The sequence below is a fragment of the Pan troglodytes genome, chromosome 17 (assembly GCF_028858775.2).
Source record: "Pan troglodytes isolate AG18354 chromosome 17, NHGRI_mPanTro3-v2.0_pri, whole genome shotgun sequence".
NCBI classification, from domain to species: Eukaryota; Metazoa; Chordata; class Mammalia; order Primates; family Hominidae; genus Pan; species Pan troglodytes.
Genome location: NC_072415.2, coordinates 60,390,493 through 60,405,576, shown reverse-complemented (window position 1 = coordinate 60,405,576; position 15,084 = coordinate 60,390,493).

The following is a 15,084-nucleotide window of genomic DNA, read 5'->3' as shown; positions in this document are numbered from 1 at the left end:
ACTCAACTGTTGGCTGCTTTACAAGCACCAGCCCCTTCCAGGTTTCCCTAAGAACACTCTTCCAGGTTACTGCCATCGGTACAGAAGGCCAGGCCACTGAAAAGCAAACTGCCCCAATAAAAGAAATGGAAAAAGCCCTGCATGGCTTGCCCCCTCTGCCACAAGCTTGGCCACTAGAAACAGGACTGTCATGAGAGCCAAAGGGCCCCCAGGACAAAATGCCAACACCTGATGGCCTTGAGCTGAAGGGGCTCTCTACTCTCCCTGTAAACAGCTCACCTTAACTAGTGACTTGCAGGGGTGGAAGGAATTTGTTCCACACTGTGTAGGTCTGGGGTGCTAAGGTTCTCTGTGACACGAGATAAACAGGGATGGCAGGGGTGCTGGCCCCGCATCATGCAGTGGCTGAAAGGCTCACAAGCCCTCCTATAAAGCTTAATCTTTTCCTCTGCATTCCTTTCTTTTCTTTTTCTCTTTTTCTGTTCAATCCAGGGGCTCAGACTTATAAGGGAAAAACAGGCCGGGCATGTTGGCTCATCCCTGTAATCCTAGCACTTTGGGAGGCCAAGGTAGGTGGATCGCTTGAGCCCAGAAATTTGAGACCAGCCTGGGCAACATAGTGAAACCCCATCTCTGTATTTAAAAAAGAAAAAAAGAAAAGAAAAAACGGTTTCGAACATCCTGTCTTCTAATTTTGTTGTTCCCTTTGAAACTACAGCTGATTACATATTATGGCTCATTTTTGTGTACATTTTAAACTGATAGGCAAATTACAAGAAAAATTCAGAGCTCAAATGGTTAACCTATGCCGTAGACTTAAGTAGAATCTTTTAAAGCTCTCTATCTTCCTCTCTTTTTCTCTCCCTGCTTTAAATCTGCTGTTACTAAGTGGCTGGTACTGAGATAAGACATTATTTATGGTCAAACTAGAATATAAACATTAAAAACTCATTTAAAGTTAAAAAAAGGTAAAAGAGGTTTTGTTAAACCAAAGAACTTAGAATTTTTTAACCTCCCTTAAAGTTAATAAAAATAAATCCAATACTTCTTTTAGACCTTATTCTTCAAGCTGATTATTTTTATTCAATTCTATTAAAATTAATGGCAAAAGCTGCAGTTACTTTTGCACCAAGCTAATACTACAGGCTCTCTGTAATTATTTACCTGTCTCTCTCGAGCAACTTCACCCTCTTAATACTGATGCTTTTATAAGAGAGGTAGTATACAATTGATATTTTCAGGGGAACCTCCAAGACTACCACCCAGATGAAATTTTTTTATATTTATCCTAGTAATGTCATTTACTCCCACACCACAACATCAATGTGCTGAGGTACTAGGTGTTAGCCCTTCTTCTCTCCTATCTCCCTGAGTTTACTATATATTGTCATTTTCTTTAAATGTGGCTCTGTTTTTATTCTATCACGGCTAACTGTTGCCTCCATGGCTGGAGCCAGGCACTTACTCCTCCCAGTAATGTCAGGTTGCTGACATAACGCACAGCACTAACTGCTGGATATGCCCACACAGACAGGCACTCGAGGATAACATTATACTCCTAGCAGTTCCGCTATCTACAGAAGAAATTATTAACAAGCCAGATACTCTGGATTCAACTACACCATTTACATGCACACCAAAAACACAGGTATAGTAGGGGAACCTAGGCCAATTGATCCCTCGTGGCAGTCATCCACCGTGACAGAGCAGATTGGGAAGGCACCAGGGATGGCCTGTAAGGTTCACCTCTGCATCAGAAAATCTGAGGGATCCGGCCCTTTTCTAGGCATTTTAACACAAGCCCATTGCAATTCTACCCTCAAATATAATCAAACAAACTGGGAACGGGAGCCATATAATTAGACTCTGATGAGTTCAATGTGCATCCCCGCAGTTTTTCCTTATGATGGGGAAAGAAAAAGATAATGCCAGCAAAATTTATAATGATTCCTTTATGCCAATAAACAGTTCAGCAACTGGGATGGAATATATGGGAATAGGGGTCGAGACGGGACAATTTCTCAACCTCACTAATGTGTCTACAGCTTTTTCTTGATTTTCTCTTATCTCATTGATATTTAAAAACCTAATCTGTCAGGCCCCACACTCACATAACACAATAAGCCAAACTTTTATCCCCTGTATTAGTCCATTCTTGCATTACTATAAATAACTACCTGAGACTGGGTAATTTACAAAGAAGAGGTTTAATTGATTCACAGTTCCACGGGCTGTACAGGACGCATGGCTGGGGATGCCTCGGGAAACTTACAATCATGGCAGAAGATGGAATGCAAAGGGGAATCAGGCACGTCTTATATGCCTGGTAGGAGTAAGAGAGAGAAGGGGGAAGTGCCACACACTTTTAAACAGCTAGAGTTCTTGAGAACTCACTGAGTATCACATGAACAGCAAGGGAGAAGTCACCTCCATGATTCCATCATCTCCCACCAGGCCCCTCCTCTAACACTGGGGATTACAATTCGCCATGAGATTTGGGTGGGAACACAGAGTGAAACCATATCACACCCCCTTATGCATGGATGACTACTTTTTGGGTCACCACCCATCCACATTTGATCCTTGGGGACCATGGGATCCCTCTATGCAAATTATACTGGAACCGAAACTAACCACATCTATGCCTGGTTACAAGGTCCCTCCTCAGGAGTTTTATTAAAAGAAACTGGGTTCTTCTTTTTATGCAAATTCAAAATGTTTCTAAACTTGCCTATTAAATGGAGAGGTACTTGCATTATAGTTGCAGCAATACCTGGGGTTCAAATATATAACTATTCAGACTTCATATCCTCTGGCCAAGTTCCAAATTTAGGATCCTTCATAAGTTGGGCCCTCAAAGGCCATCAGGAGAAAGGAAACAGAAATGTAACTTAATCAACATCCTATCATTTGGTGTGCTCACCACTGATAATCCCACCATAGAGAGGAATGGTCTAAGAAATTCTGTAGCCCATGCAATCTTTTGGTTGGCAGGTATACCCATGCTTAAGTGCTGTATTCATTATCTCACCATTCTAGTACAGCAGTCTTGGGAAGCTACAGTCACAGCATCAAGGCCCAACAACAGGCCCTAAATTCGTTGGCAGGGGTTGTCTTGCAGAACCAACCCACTTTGAATGTGCTTACGACTGAGACAGGGGGCACCTGTATACTATTAAATGAAACTTGTTGCTTTTCCATCAGTACCTCAGGTCAGGTAGAAGAAAGTTTTAAAAAGATCAAAAAGAACATCAAGATTTTAGAGGGCCTTCAAAAACGAGTTCTTCAAAATTCCTTTTTGACACAACTATTTCAAAGCTTCTCCAGCTGGGTTTGGCCATGGGTTGCCCCACTTCTCCCACCTATCATAATGCTCATGTTAGTTTGTTTATTTGCACCATGTATTGTTAATGCAATATCTCATTTTGTGTCTTCTAGGATAAAACAATTTCAAACCAAAATGTTACTGTAGCAAGGGCATCAGCCACTAAGAGAACTCCATGACTCTCCTTTGGATGCAGCAGGACAAAATTTTAGGCTGCAAAGGCTGTTCCCCCATGGTCCCATAGCCACCCTGCCCAAATTAACTCCCAACTTAGGGATTTAGGCCCATGTAACCTCCTAACTAACAACAATCCTAGGTAAGGCCAACTCTACACCTCTGGTCAGCAGGAAGCAGTTGAAAGACCCTCACCCACATGCCAAAGATTTGTCATTGTTGCTCTGTCAGGGGGTTGGGACGGGGAAATGTGGAGTCTCAATTAGAGAAAAGGAGTCAGCCTGGCAGGACCAAGGGAAAGCAAAAAGAGAAAGCGGATAAGCTATAGATCTGCCTTTCTTCCTGGTCCAGGACAGCATATCCCTCCTGCACAAATAACTCACAATTTTCCTGTGCCCAGCTATCACCAGACCCTCGGCTGATAGAAAAATGCAAGTTAGCTAGATGCAACCTTGTTGTTATCAGCACACAGCACCAGAACCACCCTATAAAATCCCTAGCAAGCCTTTGTCTCCTTGCATTCAGCTTCTCTCTTACTAATCTGCATGTTGCACTCTTGCAACATATTTTTATACTTTCTCTAATAAGTCTGCTTTTCTTTACCTACAACTGACTTGATAAATTCTTCTTACCCCAACACCACTGGCCCATATAGCTCCTATTCACCTGCAACAACTAGTTCATGCATTAAATCATTATTGATTAATGCAGTGGATAATGAAGTACTGCATTTTCTGTAATGGTAGCTTTGGGAAGAAAAAAGAGCAATACTCAATTTTATGAAGGACAAGGAGCAATTGTAAAGGATTTTATTATGCTTCACCTTGCACATGGCACAATTAAGTCAACAAAGAGACCTTCCTCTTTAGATGCAAGGACTGTAGGACCTGAAGCTGGGAAGCATTAGACTAGAGGCTTCTGCAAAGTGTGGGATTAAAGTTGGTATTTATAGATAGGTTTCATGAGGGACAAAAAGGGATCTCTTTTGATCAGATTTTATATTCATACTCGGGGATCAGCTTCCAGCCCAGAAATCAGAATCAGGCTCCAGGACTTGCAGTTGGAATCAATACAAGTGGGAAAAAAAAATCTACCAGTGAATCAGAAGTGTAGGCCACCTCAATAGTTTGGATCCCTAAGGAAATAAAAGACAAAGAAGAGAAGGTCACAGTAGAAAGATGGTGCATCTCTTCCTCCCCAGGGGTCTGAGAGTGTGATAGGAAATGTGGTGTTACAGACGCAGGTCTGAGATGAACAGTGAGGGTGAGGGTAGACTTTAAGTTGCTGAAAGAAGCTAGTTCATTCTCATAAATGATTTAAATGAATGATGGCAGTTGGCAGTGACTGAAAACGGCATATCCAAAATGAAAGGAAACTGTTACTTAATAATTTCCTCTTCTTGACCCCCTTTATTTAATCCTCAGAACAGTTTTTGAGGCTTCTTGGTGGTGGTGTTGGTGATGTTTGTTTTCTTAGAGACGGGGTCTCACTCTGTCACCCAAGCTGGAGGAGTGCAGTTGGCACCACCATAGCTCACCGCAGCCTTAAACTCCTGGGCTCAAGCCTTCCAGGGAGCTGAGTAGTACAGGCATGTGCCACCATGGCCAGCTTAACCATCACCTCAATCTTGATAGGAAGATATTGATTTTGCCCATTTGCAGTTTTCAGTGACCTTGAAAATGCAAGGTAGATATTAAATCCTTTATTTTCCTGCCTCTGCCATGATTTAGAAAATGCCAAGGCTATTCCTGGATGGGCATCATTTTGTTGTCAGAACACCTGCATGTAATTCTCTGTCCATCTAGAAACTAGGTCCTTTCCAGACCAGCAGTTCTTGCTACACAAGATGCCAAACCCTGAAGGATATTCATTCTTAGTGGCTGCTGGCTTTGCCACTTGTCATCCTAACTTCCCTCCTTAGCTAAAGTTGTGATTCTTAGTGCTGCTGCTGCCCAGCCCATCTCTTCTATCCACATCAGCCACGTGACCTTGATGACCTATGGCCATGGTTCCTACTCTCAGCCCTTTTGGAGGCTGAGTTTCTGCTGTGAATCCCACCTAAAGACTCCACCCTGGTTCACCTAGCCTTTTCCTCTCTGGCCAAGTATACTGAAAATACAAAAACAATAAGAGGCAGTGGTGTGCTGGAGCTGGCTTGTTGCTGAGAGTTAATTTGTAAATTTTCAAGAATTTTATATGCCAGTTGTTAAGTACAGCCATGATTAAAAGGTAACTTATATGAAGATATAATTTTAAAACATGTATGTTGAGACAAAGGTGATATACCGTGTTTATGTATTACAAGAAGACTTACTATTGTTTAGATGGCAGTACTCCCCATATTGATCTACATATTCAATGCAATCCTTATCAAAATTCCAGCCTGCTTTTTTTGCAGAAATTCACAAGCCAATCCTAAAATTCATGTGAAATGCAAGAGACCCACACTAGCCAAAATGACCTTGACCAGAAAAAGTTGCAAGACAAAATTCCTGATTTCAAAGCTTATTACACAGATGCAGTAAGACCATGTGTTACTGGCATAAGTGTATATATAGAGATCAGTAGAAATTGAGACCTGAAATAAACCCATATATTTATGATTTTTGACAAGTTACCAAGATAATTCAATGGGGAAAGAATAGTCTTTTCAACAAATATGCTGGGACAACTAGATATCTATATGCAAAATAATCAAGTTGAACCCCTACCTCACACCATATACAAAACTCAAAAGGGACCATCAACCCAAATGTAAGAAATAAAATTATAAAACTTGTAGAAGAAAACATATAAGTTTTTCTGACTTGGATTGGATAGTGGTTTTTTAGATATGCCACCAAATACACAAGTGAAAAGAATATATAGAAAAACTGGAATTCAGCAAAATTTAAAACTTTTGTGCTTCAAAGGACAACATCAATAAAGAAAAAAGAAAATGCACAACATAATAGAAAATATTTGCAAACTAGGTGTATATATATATTTTTATATATATAAAAATATTTTCACTATACCTGCTATATATATATATATATATATATGGAACTTGTATCCAGTAAAAAAAAAAAAAAAATATATATATATATATATATATATGTATATGGAACTTGTATCCAGTAAAAATAAAGAGTTCTTAGAACTGAACAATAAACAACTCAATTTTTTTAAGGCAAAAGATTTGAATAGACATTTCTCTAAAGAAAAGATGAACGTGGTTGGTAAGCACATGAAAAGTTGCTCAACATCATTAGTCTTCAGGAACATGCAAATAAAAACCACAATGAGATACCATTTCATTCCCACTAGGATGGCTATAATCTTAAAAACTGACAAATGTTGTTGAGGATGCAGAGAAATTGGAACCCTCATCTATTGCTGGTAGATTGGAAAGTGGTGCAGTCACTTTGGAAAACACTTTGGCAGTTCTTCAAAAGGTTAAACATAGAGTTAGCATATGACTCAACAATTCCAATTCACAGGATATACACCTAAGAGAAATGAAAATATATGTTTACATAACAATGTTTACATGAATGTTCATGGCATTATTCGTAACAGCCAAAAAGTGAAATAACTCAAATGTCCACCACTCATGGATGTGGTATATCCATACAATGGAATATTACTTAGGAAAAAGAAGGAATGAAGTAATGTAGTAATCAAAACTATGTGGGACTGGCGTAAGGATAGACAGACATATGGATCAGCAGAATAGACTCGAGAGTCCAGAAATAATCTTTACATTTATGATTTTCTTTTTTTTAAATTATACTTTAAGTTTTAGGGTACATGTGCACAACGTGCAGGTTAGTTACATATGTATACATGTGCCATGTTGGTGTGCTGCACCCATCAACTTGTCATTTAACATGAGGTATATTTCCTAATGCTATCCCTCCCCCCTCCCCCCACCCCACAACAGGCCCTGGTGTGTGATGTTCCCCTTCCTGTGTCCATGTATTCTCATTGTTCAATTCCCACCCATGAGTGAGAACATGCGGTGTTTGGTTTTTTGTCCTTGTGATGGTTTGCTGAGAATGATGGTTTCCAGCTTCATCCATGTCCCTACAAAGGACATGAACTCATCATCTTTTATGGATGCATAGTATTCCATGGTGTATATGTGCCACATTTTCTTAATCCAGTCTATCATTGTTGGACATTTGGCTTGGTTCCAAATCTTTGCTATTGTGAATAGTGCCACAATAAACATACGTGTGCATGTGTCTTTATAGCAGCATGATTTATAATCCTTTGGGTATATACTCAGTAATGGGATTGCTGGGTCAAATGGTATTTCTAGTTCAAGATCCCTGAGGAATCGCCACACTGACTTCCACAATGGTTGAACTAGTTTACAGTCCCACCAACAGTGTAAAAGTGTTCCTATTTCTCCACATCCTCTCCAGCACCTGTTGTTTCTTGACTTTTTAATGATTGCCATTCTAAATGGTGTGAGATGGTATCTCATTGTGGTTTTGATTTGCATTTCTCTGATGGCCAGTGATGATGAGCTAGCCATATGTAGAAAGCTGAAACTGGATCCCTTCCTTACACCTTATACAAAAATTAATTCAAGATGGATTAAAGACTTACATGTTAGACCTAAAACCATAAAAACCCTAGAAGAAAACCTAGGCAATACCATTCAGGACATAGGCATGGGCAAGGACTTCATGTCTAAAACACCAAAAGCAATGGCAACAAAAGCCGAAATTGACAAATGGGATCTAATTAAACTAAAGAGCTTCTGCACAGCAAAAGAAACTACCATCAGAGTGAACAGACAACCGACAGTATGGGAGAAAATTTTTGCAATCTACTCATCTGACAAAGGCCTAATATCCAGAATCTACAATGAACTCAAACAAATCTACAAGAAAAAAACAAACAGCCCCATCAAAAAGTGGGTGAAGGATATAAACAGACACTTCTCAAAAGAAGACATTTATGCAGCCAAAAGACACATGAAAAAACATTTATGATTTTCAACAAGGATGCCAATACAACAAAATGGGTAAGGCTAGATACATGTCATTACATGGATGAACCATGGAAACAATACGCTAAGAAGCAAATCACAATAGACTTTGTGAAATGTCCACAAAGGGTAACTGTGCAATAGGCAGTGATCAGTGGTTGCCCAGAGCCAAGGAGGAGGGCACTTGGGGGTAAATGGGGAGTGACTGCAAATTTATATAATGTTGCTGCTTGAGATGATTAAAATGTTCTAAAACTGATTGTAGTGATGGTTACAAACTCTACAAATATACTAAAATCACTGAATTATTTTACTTTAAATGGGTGAATTTTATGGTATGTGAATTATATTTCAACATAGATGTTTTTAAAAATCCCAGAGGTAATACTAAAAGCTCACCCTTCTAATTATTATACTACATTTTACTATTATTTGTGCTCTTGATGTTATTTTGTCTGTTGCGTCTATGGTGGAAGTGCTCTGTAATGCTGTACTACTGTGCATCTCTCCAATTCCACTCTTTCAGTTACATCAGATTGGGAACTTTAAATTTCCCATAGTGGGTATAATTAACCAAGGGAAAGTGTGAAATTCTACAAATCAAGGCTTCTTTTATTTCCATGGTATCATCTGTGGCCTGTTACAAACCAGGCTGCACAGCAGGACTTGAGTGGCAGGCAAGCAAGTGAAGCTTCATCTGTATTTACAGCCACTCCCCATCACCCACATTACCACCTGAGCTTCACCACATGTCAAATCAGCGGTGGCATTAGATTCCCATAGGAGCATGAAGCCTATTGTGAACTAGGTTGTGGGCTCCTTATGAGAATGGAATGCCTGAAGATCTGTCACTGTCTCCCATCACCCCCAGATGGAACTGTCTAGTTGCAGGAAAACAAGCTCAGGGCTCCCACTGATTCTACATTATGGTGAGTTGTATAATTATTTCATTAGATATTACAATGTAATAATAATAGAAACAAAGTGTACAACAGATGTAACAAACTTGAATCATCCCTAAGCCATCCCCTCCCGCCTCCCCCAGTCTGTGGAGAAATTGTCTTCCACGAAACTGGTCCCTGGTGCCAAAGAGTTGGGGACTGCTGCTCTAGGGAATTCTGATACCTTTTGGCCACATCTCAACTCTAACTCATGTAATGTACCTCTGCCATACTTCTGTGCCACCTTGCCACTCCAGCCCTGCTCTACTGAGTTGAGCCAGAGTTGAGACAGCTATATATGAACTTCAGCTTTCAGAATGCTGAATCTCTCACTAACTTCTGATGTTGATTTGGATAGTATAATGAGATTTTGACCCTCTATATGATAGATTCAAAATGCAATCCATCTAAACCAAATAGTCTCAAATTATAAAAAGATTCTCACTCCTTCACCTTCAGCAGGTTCCTCAGCCTTCCACTGAAAGATAAAATAGAGGCCATTGGGAGCTGAACTCTTGGGACTTCCAGAGACATACCTGGAAGTGCCTGTTCCCCCAAGTGCCCCACCATGAGGGACTCATTCTCCTCTGGAAAGCAAATCTATCCCCTTTGGATAACCACCACTCTGATTTTATACAGGAATTTGTCTCCTTAGATTCTCCTTCTTAGTGAATCCACTTCTTCATCAAGGAGGTATTTCCCCCCTTTCAGTCGAGATATTCCCACTCTGTGATCAGTCAAGTCAGCCAAATACTACACAATATGTTCTCCAAGATCTCTACGCATGGAGGGTGCTCCTAGAAGTCCACTGAGGGGTGAGCATTGCTTATCATTTCTGATTTGAGGTTCCTCTAAACCACGCTTTATGAACCACACCTTTTTGTGCCCCTTGCCTTTGTCACACCAGTTTTAAGGGGCTGCTCTGAAACCATGGCTCGACGAGGACACCAGGACCACCTAAAACCCTTCCATTTGGGGGCCTCAGTTTTTCTGTCTTCTGAGAGGGGAGCAGAGAGAACACTCTGAGCCTTCTGAGTTTCTAGCAGTTTTTTTCAGTCAAGGGCCAAGCAGCTCAGGGTGTCATAGCTCAGTACAGATTGTGACCAGCTGGGCAAGAGCCTGGCCTTTGCAGTCACCCCTAATGGCTCCAGTCCTCTTGCCAAGCTTGGTTCCACTCAGGCTCCGCCCCTCTTGCCAAGCCCCACCCGTCTCTAGCCCCACTCCTGAATCTGTCACCTGAGCCAAGGTGTCCTCACCACCTAACCGCTACCCTCTGATGACAAGGTCTTAGTGCTCAGGAATTCTAAAATGTGGCAGGTGGTCTCACTATGCTTGGGTAGTTGTCACTGAATGCATCCTTCCCACGGGGGAGTTTGTGTTGGAGTCGCAGGTAAACAATCCACCTACAGAACTTCCTTCTGAAAACAGCTTAATTTCTTTATTTCTTTCAGGGAATATGAAGAAAGGTCTTAGAAGGAGAAGAAAATGAGTATTTTACCAAAATGAAATTGAAAGAAGAAACAACTAAAGGAAAAGAAAAAAATAAAAGAATGAGAGAAAGTAAAAAATACATACATAGAAAATAACGTAAAGTAACAGACAAGATTTTGTGGGTGAAAAACTAGACAAGCAATTCAGGTAGTGTAATCCAAATCTAGAAAAATATACATTGAGAATCTGAAATGTATAGATTAAAGAATATTTCAAAATGGCAATTTACAGTAAATTATAGCCTTAGAGAGTATGTTAATCAATGAATGACACCATTATCAGTATTTGTGCTCTTGTGTTCTGACCTGGCCTACATTGAGAATGAAAGTTCCAAGTATGTTAGAATCTAATCCTGGCTTTGCTGTTGGCAGAAAGTACCTGGAAGTACTAAAGGAAAGTGAGGACAATGTTATCAGTAGCTGGAGGAAAGAGGACCCTTGTTATGTACTGGTTGAAAGTAAAGCAAAATGGAGGCCAAGGCGGGTGGATTACGAGGTCAGGAGATCGAGACCATCCTGGCTAACACGGTGAAACCCCGTCTCTACTAAAAATACAAAAAATTAGCCGGGCACGGTGGCAGGCGCCTGTAGTCCCAGCTACTCGGGAGGCTGAGGCAGGAGAATGGCGTGAACCCGAGAGGTGGAGCTTGCAGTGAGCCGAGATCGCGCCACTGCACTCCAGCCTGGGTGACAGAGCGAGACACCGTCTCCAAAAAAAAAAAAAAAAAAAAAAGAAAAAGAAAAAAAAAGAAAGTAAAGGAAAATGGTCAGCTGCTATCACATGAAAAATAGAAATTTTTACTTAATGCAATGGATGATCTAGCTAAGGAGATTTCTAGACAGGGTGCTAAAATTTTGTCCTCAACCTCTCCAGGACAAGCAATGATAAAATTAAGAAATAACTTTAGGATGCCAGGTGCAGTGGCTCATGCCTGTAATCCCAGCACTTTGGGAGGCCGAGGTAGGGGGATCGCCTGAGGTTGGGAGTTCAAGACCAGCCTGACCAACATGGAGAAAACTCGTCTCTACTAAAAGTACAAAATTAGCCTGGCGTGGTGGCACATGCCTTTAATCCCAGCTACTCGGGAGGCTGAGGCAGGAGAATCGCTTGAACCCAGGTGGCAGAAGTTGCAATGAGCTGAGATCGTACCATTGCACTCTGGCCTGGGCAACGAGAGCGAAACTCCTTTTCAAAAGAAGAAGAAGAAGGAGAAGAAGGAGAAGAAGAAAGAAGAAGAGGAAGAAGAGGAAGAAAGAAGAAGAAGAGGAAGAGGAGGAAGAGGAAGGAGAAGGAGGAGAGGAAGAAGAAGAGGAAGAAGAAGAAGAAAAAGAAGAAGAAGAAAAGAAGATGAAGAAGAAAAGAAGAAGAGAAGAAGAAGAAGAAGAAGAAGAAGAAGAAGAAGAAGAAGAAGAAGAAGAAGAAGAAGAAGAAGAAGAAATAGCTTTAGGCGGAGATCAAATCCTAACAGGAAAACACATGGCATTTTTGAAAGAATCATTAGTGAAAACACCATCAGTTTGACTTAAAAGGGACAAAGGTGGCTGGGCACAGTGGCTCACGCCTGTAATCCCAGCATTTTGAGAGGCTGAGGTGGGCAGATCACGAGGTCAGGAGATTGAGACCATCCTAGCCAACATGGTGAAACCCCATCTCTACTAAAATACAAAAAAAAATTAGCTGGGCGTAGTGGCACTCGCCTGTAGTCCCAGCTACTCAGGAGGCTGAGGCAGGGGAATTGCTTGAACCTGGGAGGCAGAGGTTGCAGTAAGCCAAGATCGCGCCACTGCACTCCAGCCTGGCAACAGAGCAAGACTCCATCTCCAAAAAAAAAGGGGGGACAAAGGTGGTTGGGTGCGGTGACTCACATCTGTAATCCCAACACTTGGGAGGCCAAAGTGGGAGGATCACTTGAGGCCAAGAGTTCGAGACAAGCCTGAGCAACATAGTGAGACCCTGTCTCAAAAAAAAAAAAAAAATCAAAATATTAGCTGGGAGTGGTGGCATGCATCTGTAGTCCTAACTACTTGGGAGGCTGAGGTGGGAGGATTTTTGAGCCTGGGGGATCAAAGCTGTGGTGAGCCTTGATTGTGCCACTGCACTCCAGCCTGGGTAACAGAGTAAAACCCTGTCTCAAATAAATACATACATACATACATACATACATACATACATACATAATAAAAATTATAAACTTTATTTCTCAACATAAGTTCTATCAAATTCAAGAAACTTTTGTAAGGAATGATACCAGCCATTTAGTCCATCCCTAAAAACCTGAAGATCCTGGGAATTTAACCATGTCCATGCAGTCTTTTTTACATTATTAACTGAAGAAAAATGAGTGCACTTTAAAGATTTTGTTAAAATTAGGAATCAAAAAGAAGTCAGAAGGAGCCAAATAAGGACTGTAAGGTAGATTCCCATCAAAACTCTCATAAAATTGCCCTTGTTTGATGAGGGGAATGAGCAAGATCATTGCTGTGGCAGAGAAGGACTCTCTCATGAAGCTTCCCAGGCATTTTTCTGCTAAAGTTTTGGCTAACCTTCTCAAAACATTCTCATAATAAGCAGATATTATCATTCTTTGGCCTTTCAGAATGTCTACAAGCAAAATGCCTTGAGCATGCCAAGACACTTGCCATGACCTCTGCTCCTGATCAGTCTGTTTTTGGGGTGACTGGACCACTGCCACCTCTTGGTAGCCATTGCTTTGATTTTGCTTTGTCTTCAAGATTGTATTGGTGAAGCCATGTTTCATCTCCTGTTACAATTTGAAGAAATACGTCAGGATCTTGATCCCACTTGTTTAGAATTTCCACTGAAAGCGCTCTGCTCTTGTCTGGAGCTGATCTGGGCACAACAGTTTGGGCACCCCTTGAGTGGAAAGTTTGCCAAACTTTACTAATTTTCAGTCAGAATTGGGTAAGCTGAACCAATAGAGATGTCTACAGTGTTGACTATTTGTTTCTATTGTTAACTGTTGGTCTGCCTCAATTTGGGCACATACGAGATGAATTTTTTTCCTTGCAAATTGATGTTGATGGTCTGCCACTGCAGGCCTCATCTCCGACATCATCTCATCCCTTCCTAAAATAAGTTATCCATTAGTAAATTGCGGATCTCTTCAGGGAGTTTTCCCCATAAATTTTTGTAAGGCATCAATCATTTCATGAAACTGCCATCAGATAGAATGCAATAAGAACAGAGCATCAGTCTGCGATATTACTCCAAAAGATAAATTTAATCATGAGGAAATATCAGACAAATGCAAATTGATAGACTTTCTACAAAATTACTGGCCTATAATTTTGAAAAGCATCAAAGTCATGAATCTCAGAAAAAGCCTGCAGAACTGTTCCTTTCTGAAGGACAGGAAAGAGACATGACAACTAAATGCAAACCATGATACTAAATACAATCATTTTCTTTAAAAGACTGTTATTGGGACAGTTCACAAAAAGTTACTGAGGTCTAAAGATGAAAGTTATTAATGTTAATATATCAGTGCTATCAAAGTTAATGTATCAATGTTAACATTCTGATTTTGATTATTATAACTTGGTCATGCAGGAGAAGCTTTTTGTTTGTAGGAATTACTAAGTTATTCAGAGGTGATGAAACATAAGATTAAGAACTTAATTTCAGCCAGGAGTGGTGGCTCATGCCTGTAATCCCAGCATTTTGGGAGGCTGAGGCAGGTGGGTTGTTTGAGCCCAAGAATTCAAGACCAGCCTGGGAAACATGGCAAAACCCCATCTCTACAAAAAACACAAAAAGTAGCTGGGTGTAGTGGCACGCCCCTGTGGCCCCAGCTACTTGGGAGGCTGAGGTGCGAGGATCATCCGAGCCCAGAGTGGTCAAGGCTGCAGTGAGACCTGATGGTGCTGCTGCACTTCAGCCTGGGTGACGGAGTCAGACCTTGTCTCAAAAAAAAAAAGAAAAAGAAAAAGAAAAAAAGGACTTAATTTCAAGTGGTTCAGAAGAAAGTTATTTTTTGCTTTTCTGCAAATTTGTAATCTATTTAAAAATACAAAATTATTTTTAAGAAAGAGAAAACCAGAAAAAACATATTAACTTTAAAAAATTATAATATACTGACAAATATATTATGTACACTGATATATATTAAATCAAAGTATAATTGATATGCATTAAAATGTATCCATTCT